At 44.6% G+C, this 8292-nt stretch overlaps 1 long non-coding RNA gene across 1 annotated transcript; it reads left to right on the top strand.

Moving 5' to 3' along the window:
- Positions 1 to 1201: 1201 nt before the first annotated feature.
- LOC124109658 (uncharacterized) lies at positions 1202 to 7740 on the top strand. The gene is made up of 2 exons (XR_006857057.2): positions 1202 to 2798; positions 5717 to 7740. It is a non-coding gene; the product is annotated as an uncharacterized LOC124109658 (long non-coding RNA).
- Positions 7741 to 8292: the final 552 nt, after the last annotated feature.

Below are 8292 nucleotides of genomic sequence, written 5' to 3'. Positions count from 1 at the left end.
CAGATTCCAGATTCTCCTAGATGGGTTGCTATTTTTTTTAGGAATCTCATGAACTAGACTATAAATACTGTTTACCACAGGGTAGAATTGAAACCACAGGGTAGAATTGAAACCACAGATTGGCTGTGGAGAAGGTCTTGGAAAAAGTCAGTAAATGAGTCAGTTGACCACATGGAAAGTACAGTGAAGACTTTGTATACTTCATTTTATTGTTTTATATAAATTGAGTGCTATACATCTTTATATTAGAAAGTTTAAAATAATCTTAGGTATATGTGTGTGTATGTGTATAGCACATATGGACTTGTTTGGAGAGACCCAGTGGTTAAATATTAACCAGCAATAGCATTGTAAGCTAAATAATATGATGGTAAATATCATTATAAAAATATGTGGACACTTTCTTAGATGTGCTTTGAGAAATAATTCACAATAAATAATCTCCAATAGGGCTGGTTTGCTGATGCACATCTGTAATCCCAAGGACTCAGGAAGCTGAGGCAGGAGGATCACAAGTTTGAGGCCAGCCTCAGCATTTTAGTAAGACCCTGTCTCAAAATTAAAGAAAAAAAAAAGGTCTGGGGATGTGGTTTAGGGTTAAATCACCCCAGGGTTCAATCGCCTATAAATTGCCTGTATGAGAAAAAGAGAAAAAAAAAAAACCCTAAGAACAAATTTTTTCTTTGGTCTCTGCCCACAGAGTGGTATCTGTAAATAAAACCTATGATTGTGAGCCACATATGTAACCTGAATTTTCCTAGGTCATTTCACCCCTGGGTTACAAGCAGGTCTCAGTGACATTTTGCTGACCTTGCCCCACATGTTGCCCCCCACATTCCCTAGTTTCCCCCTTGATTTTTCTGGGGATTCCTAGGACGTGTCACCAATCCCAATTCCCTGTAAGGCCCTTCAAAGCTTTCCTTGCTTTTAAGGAAGTTCAGCCTCATACTGAGTGAGCTCCTTTCTCAGTCTCTTCTCCTTGGGCACTTTGTGCTCTTTCTTTCTTTCTTTCTTTCTTTCTTTCTTTCTTTCTTTCTTTCTTTCTTTCTTCCTTCCTTCCTTCCTTCCTTCCTTCCTTCCTTTTTTTCTTTCTCTCCCCCTTCCTTTCCCTCCCTCCCTCCCTCTCCCCCTCCCTCTCTCTCTCCCTCCCTCCCTTTCTCTCTCCTCTCTCTCTCTCTCTCTCTTTCTTTCATACCAGGAATTGAACCCATGGTTGCTTTACCACTGAGCCACATCTCCACCCCTTTTTATTTTTTTATTTTGAGATAGGTTCTTGCAAAGTTGCTTAGAGCCATGCTAACTTTCTGAGCTTGGCCTCAAACTGTGATCTTCTTACCTCAGCCTCCAGAGACACTGGACTATAGGCATATGTCGCTGTGCTTGGTTAAGGGCCTTTGCATTTTCACGCTTTCTGCCCAAGGACTTTTCCTCCTCTCCCTGGAAAATGCTGACCACTGGCCTTTCCAGCCTCAGCATTTGTCACTTCCCCAGGAACAGCATCCTTGACCTTTCCCCCAGTATCTTTCAAAACATCTCCTACTCTGTCACATGCTGCTTACTAATGATGTACCCCTTATACATCCGTGTAGTTGTCTAATATCAACTCATCTTTGAACTCTCAGTGACTTGAAAGCTGGCTTTGCCATTGCTGCTTACCTGGCACTTGGCACAGTACCTAGCACTGGGAAATAAATGTTTGTTCCTTTTATTTGGTAGTGAGGATTGAACCCAGGGGCACTCTACCAATGAACTACATTCCCAGCTCTTTTCATTTTTTGAGACAGAGTCTCACTAAGTTGCCCAGGCTGGCCTACAACTTGCAGTCCTCTGCCTCAGCCTCTGGAGTTGCTGGGATTACAGGCATGGGCCACAGCACCCAGCTAATATTTGTTACTTGATCAGTCAGATGTGTCCCTTGTTGTGACCACGAGATCCGATGGAGGCATCCCTGTGTGGGTTCCTTGAGCAAGTGATCATTACAGGCGATTTTGCTTATGCCTGGTTAAGTACCTTGCAGTCTCCTGAAGGGTGAAAAAAAAGTTCAGGAGACAGGTGAGGATGTACCTGCGAGGAAGCCTCAGGGGACTTCTAGAGCAATGGCATGTCCTGTCCTTGATCTAGGTGGTGGTGACATGTGAAAACTTGTGAAGTGTATAAGTGTTATGTCTCAATTGCAAAAATTATAGGCAGCAGTACAGTGCTCAGGTCATCTGAGCTCTGGACTTGTTAGTTGCTGAGCAGGCTGAACAAATGTTAGCTAAAGGGTGGGCTGAACACTTGACCCTCACCCATCTGTTTCCTGATGGCTTGTTTGCATCAAGGCTGAACACTCAACCCCACTCAAGGCTGAACACTGGACTCCCACCTCTTTGGTGCAAAGGAAACCCACATCTGATCCCTGACCCATCTGCTTGAAGGCAGAAGATGACACCCTTAGCAACTACTGTATGATCCAATCACTGTACGCCAATAAGGCAGCTTGCAGACCTAAAGACCCCATTAATTTTGGCTATAAAAACTCTCTCCTGCCGGGCCCCCCCTCTCTTTCTCTCTCTTTATTCTCTCTCTCCCTCTGTCTCTTTTTTCTCTTCTTTCCTTGTTAATCAGACACCACAGCAATAAAGATCTCTTGGTCTCTCTAAGTGTCGTGGTCACTTTCCTTTCATCCAGTACTGAAACCCAGGAAGAGGGTGAAAACCCACTTTTGGGTCCTTCTTCCTTCGGACGTGCCAGTCACCAGATGACCTGAACCCATTTTCTTGACCTCCAGAACTACATCCACCACCGACCTTCGATTGGTGAGTTTCCCCTTTCTGGAGTCCTAAACCCAATGGTGGTGTCAGGAGGATTTGACCTCTTCGCCCACCTGTGGGGAGGAAAAGACCCCATCACAGCCTTCAAGGCCATGATGGTCCCCATGGACTCCCTCCTTGGGCAGATTTGACTCTTGGGTTCAAAATTCCTTCCTTCCCTCTTCCCTGGCATAGACCCCATACATCATCTTCAAAGGACTGTGTAACCTTCAGGAACATACAACAGAGAGAGGAAAATCACATCCCACCTAGACCTTCACAATCTCAGTGTCCCTCATAAAGTCTTCTCACCTTTAAGACTCAGCTGCTAGAGATATGCTTACCCTCCCCTTCCACTCTCCTTCTCCGGCCCTGGGAGTCTCCAGCCTCTCCAGGAGGGGTCCCAAAAAGCCTTGGCCAAGGTCTCCCATGGCCCTGGCCCTGTCCAGGATGGAAGCCTCAACTGTCAGGATTTGGTGATGACCAATCTCTCTGCAGCTCGAACCTGCCACTAGGCACTGCCAGATTTTTGGCTCTAGCGGGAATGCTCCTTTTGCCAATAAATCAGCTCCCTCCTCTCCCCATATAATGTTTGCAAGATGGCAATACATCCTCTATGCCTGCTGACTCTCCCTTACAATGTCTCTTAGACAACCTCAAGACCTTCTCCTTGACACCGGACATCAAACCCCCCAAATTGATTAAATATAGCACCCAGGATTGGCCTAATTATCCCCTAGACAACCAAAGCAAATGACCTCCTTTTGGATCTCTGGATCCCTCCATTCTAAGGGGTCTCTACAACTACTCCGAGCATTCGAAAAAATGGATAAACATCTCCTATATCCAAGCTTTCTTCTTGCTCTGATCCAATCCTGCTCTCTGCACCTCTTGAAAACATCTACACATTCTTCTAGCTTGCATTCCAACCCCCCCAACCACTGACCCCCCAACCTTTTCTTCCTCTGGACTCATCTACTACTTTGGACCCTGCTGATGAACCTCCACCCTATTTCCTGGCTCAAATAGGTCCTCACCCTTAACCTTCTGCCCCAGCCCCTCCACCATCACCCCTGCCTCAACAACCTGCTTTCTCCCTTCCAATTACTAGATCAAAAACCTACATCACCGCCCTTCCCCAAACTGTTGCCCCCTTGTGTGAGGTAACAGGTACTAAAGGAATCCCTCCATCCACTCACTCCTCTCTTCTCCTATCTGTGACGACACCTGGTCCCACCAGGCCCCCTTACTGGCTAACCCAAAGCTCAAATGAGCTGAGGAGGGCCCTCAGACCCCTATCTGAGATGTGGTGAAAATAGCCTTTAAAGTTGCTTTGTTATCACTGAAAACAAGGTTACTAAGAATTTAAAGTCAATACAGGTTTTTTGTGATATTTGCTCCCGTCCTCCCCTCTGCTCTATCTATTCTACTGCTCAAGTTTTCCTTGCTAGGGAAAGTCCCAAACCCCTTTCCCATTATTTTTTTTTACATCTCCTTCCTCATTCTCAAATCTACCTGAGCTGCTCTCAGCACCACCTTCCTGTCTCCACCGACCCCCAGGCCCACAGAAAAGTCTTAACTGACCTTCTCCAGAAATCTTCACCACGGCTGATTTTAGGACTATCAGCAAAAGAGTCTCTACAACAAAATTTAATGTAGATAAGCTTCCTCTTTTTGTGTTGCTCGGTTTTACTTGGCCACTTGCCTGGAAAAATCAGTACTCCAGATGCTAGACACCTCCTCCCTAGTTTTTCACAAAAATATGTAAACAAGCCCTCTGGCCTTGAGCTGGGGATTCCTAGAGATGTCTCCATTTCTAAGATAAGAGAAGTTACCTGTTGGGCTCCATGGTAACTGCTGGCAGGGGGAGGAAAGAAAGAGAAAAAAAAGCTCTCCCCTTCTCAGGTGTCCTTGAAGGGTTAACTTGCCCAGAAGAGTGAAAAAAACTGCTTTTATGTGAACTTCTGCAGACTGTGAACTTCTGAGTCCCTCCTCTTACATGCTGGGTATAAATTTCCAAAACTACCTGAACTTGGGGTTCAGGAGATTGATTGATTGATTGCAGCAGAAGCTGTGACCTCTGAGCCTGGCTGCAGCCAGATAAAACTGTTTCCCCATCTCCAGTGCTACCTGTGGGGCCTTGCCTTGTCCGTCCCTACAACAGTATAATTCTATATACTTAAACCTGTTTATGTTTTCATGAAATGGTAAACAGATGTGATTAACTGTGTACTGTAAATAACAAAATATTTCTTATTAAAATGGAATAATTTGCCTAAATTCAGAAATTTACAAGGATTGTGTCAAAATGTGACTAAAAAGGGGTTAACAGATGAAAAAGAGAAATTAGAGGTTCTAGGTATGGATTTAATAGAAGGGAAAAAAGTGTTTCTGGATAAGAGAGTCTATGTGATTAAGTAAATAAGAGGGTTTAAGTTGGTGATAAAGAAGGTCTGTGTAAGTTGGTTATATATGAAAGTTTTTGAGCAAGTAATCTTGAAGGAGTTAAGGATTATACAACTGTGGCTAAACAACAACTGCTATTTTACAAATTTGTAATATGGTCAAGCAAGTCCTGGACCCATCCTAGTGCAAATGGCACTAGCAGAACTAAGAAGCCGCTCTCAAGTCCCCCATGAGTGACCCCTATGAGAACTCAGCTGACTCTTAACAATAGATAGAAACGAAGTCCATTTTGACCAGCTTGATCTTAAACACCTACCCAAAATAGTTAAACCAAAACACAGTCTTTTGTGGGGGTAATGAAGGACAAGTAAAGCTAGAAAAGAGGAGACAGCAACTAGGCCAACAGTCTCCATGGGGAATGTTCACTCATGTATGACCTTGGCTCTTACCTTGCAGGACCCCTACTAGTCCTCTTTATATTTCTCCTAATAGGACCATGTTTGTTAAATTGTTTACAGAAGTTCCTGCAAGATCAGATACACAAATTCACCAACCAGTCGGTCAATCAATTACTCCTTCAAGACCAGCAATCCCTGATACCCAAGATGAAGACCTATGACTCATGACCAACTCCTCCAGCTCCAGAGACTCTGCCCCATTTAAAATTCTCCCTGACCCCTTTTCCAATTTTTACAACCCCTCTTTCACTTCCCAGGAATGAGAACTACTCTCTAGCAGGTCCACTGCACATGTTCTGTCTGCTGTACAGTATCCCCACAAGGAAGCATCAAACCTAAACTCCTCACGCATCAGATGAGGAGCTACCAGCCAGGTGAAGACTGGCAGATCAACTTCACTCACATGACTAGGCACAAAAAACTTTGCTACCCACTTACTTTCATTGATACTTTTTCAGGTCGGATAGAAGCTTTCCCTACCTCCAGGGAAAGTGCTGACACTGTCCCTCCATCCTCATTGAGCAGATCATTCCCAGGTTTGGACTTTCCACCTCCATCCAGTCAGATGATGGTCAAGCCTTCACTTCTCAGGTTGTTCAATTATTCTCCAAAGGCCTCAACATCACTTGGAGGCTCCACATCCCCTACCGAGTCCAGTCCTCGGGTAAGGTTGAGAGAGTTAACAGCATTCTCAAGGATCACCTCACTAAACTTGCTATTGAACCCAGGCTCTCCTGGCCCAATCTCCTGCCATTCACCCTCACTGGAATTTGGGCAGCCCCTAGAGCTCCCTCAGGCCCCTTGGAACAACTCTATGGGTGCACTTTTTAACCAACCAAAGCTTTCCAATCACTACTCCTCCCCTTGTGTCCTATTTGCCCTATCACACGTCTACACAAACTCCTAAGGGAACATGTAATCTGGTACCTCCTGTGCCACTCATTGCCTAAATCCCAGTGCAACCACAAACTGAATTGGACCCTCTCAACAGGGTGACTCAGTCTTACTTCACGAATTGCATCCTCGATTGTTGGAAACTCACTGGACAGGACCCCATACAGTCATACTTACTACCCCAACAGTAGCCAAGCTTTTGGGTCACTATCCCTGGTACCATGTCTCCCGCCTTAAAAAGACACCTGTTCCAAATGTCCCATTCTGGACTTCCACCATGCTCACCAATCACAAAATTTCTTGCCAATCCTCTCCTTCTTTTACTAATCATTAATCTCTCTCAAGCTTCTATCTCAACCCATAGATGGCACTTCTATATCCAAGCAATATAGCACCAGGATGGCATCACCCACTCTCAGTTTATGGGTCAAAGTGATTGCCCTTCCACTGGCTGCAATCAGGTCATCACCTTAACATTACTGGATTCAACCAAACCACCTCTGATATTTCCTAGAGTCCTCACCAGAGGACCAATGGCTGATACCAAGGATCTCCACTGCTCAACCTATGGCTTCAAGGAACCTTTATGGACTTTGCCCTTTCCTAGATAACTGTCCATAGCCAGTGTATGTTATTTCTAGCTGCTCTGGTATTCCCAAGCTTTTCCCTGAACATTCCCCTGCTCTCCCAGGTAGGCCCCACGCTGCCCCCTCTCAGCAGGAAGTAGCCAGTTTGAATTACACCATCCCCAAGCCACTTAGAAAAACAAAAAGGGAGAAATGTTAGTTGCAGAGCAGGCAGAACAAATGTTAGCTGCAATGTGGGCTGAACACTGGACCCTCACCCGTCTGGTTTCTTATGACTTGTTTGCCTCAAGAATGAACACTCAAGCCCACTCAAGACTGAACATTCAACCCCCACCAGTCTGGTGCAAAGGAAGCACACATCTGACCCCTGACCTGTCTGCCTGAAGGCAGAAGATGACACCCTTAGCAACTACTGTATGATCCAATCACTATACACCAACTAGGCAGTTTGCAGACCCAGAGACCCCATTAGATTTTGGCTATAGCAACTCTCTCCTGCTGGACCTTCCTCTGTTGCTCTCTCTTTCTTCTCTCTCTCTCTATTTTCTCTTCCTTCCTTTTTAATCAGACACCATCACAATAAAGATCTCTTTGTTGCTCTGAGTGTTGTGGTCACTTTCCTTTTAGAACTCAGGTAGATCTGGTTCTGAGTCCACACCACAGCAATGATATTTGACACACCACTTCTTCAGGTCTCAGTTTATTCATTTATTAGATGGGTATAATAATTTCTCTCCATACATAAGATAATCTTAAGATTAAGAATTGAATAACCTGTAAAGGCAATTCTTTTTTGGCTATGTTATTTCTGAAGATAAGATAAAGGAATATGTCTTAACTGGCACATTTAGGAAAGTTATTATCAAAATGTTTCTTAGAAGGTTCAATACTTCCTTGGAACCTGTGACACCATCACAATTTACATTCCTGGAGTGATCTCCCCAGCCATCGAGGAGGAAGGGGACTGTCTTCTGGTGTTCACATTCACCTATCATATGACAACTTGGGGCAAGGCACTCAACTTTTTAGCTTAGTGTTTCTTATATGTAGCATGGGAGTGAGTAATTCCTGCAGCTGCTGTGGATGAACTGACCAGTCCAAAATGAGAAAATGTAAATAGTGATTCAAGGTTACCAAAACAGGACTGTTATGTCT

This window comes from Marmota monax, unplaced genomic scaffold (genome assembly GCF_021218885.2).
Source record: "Marmota monax isolate L192 unplaced genomic scaffold, Marmota_monax_Labrador192_F-V1.1 WCK01_AAM20220418_F8-fsc00951, whole genome shotgun sequence".
Lineage (NCBI taxonomy): Eukaryota > Metazoa > Chordata > Mammalia > Rodentia > Sciuridae > Marmota > Marmota monax.
The sequence above is the reverse complement of the archived record's forward strand: the minus strand, read 5'-3'. Positions and strand labels throughout refer to the sequence as shown.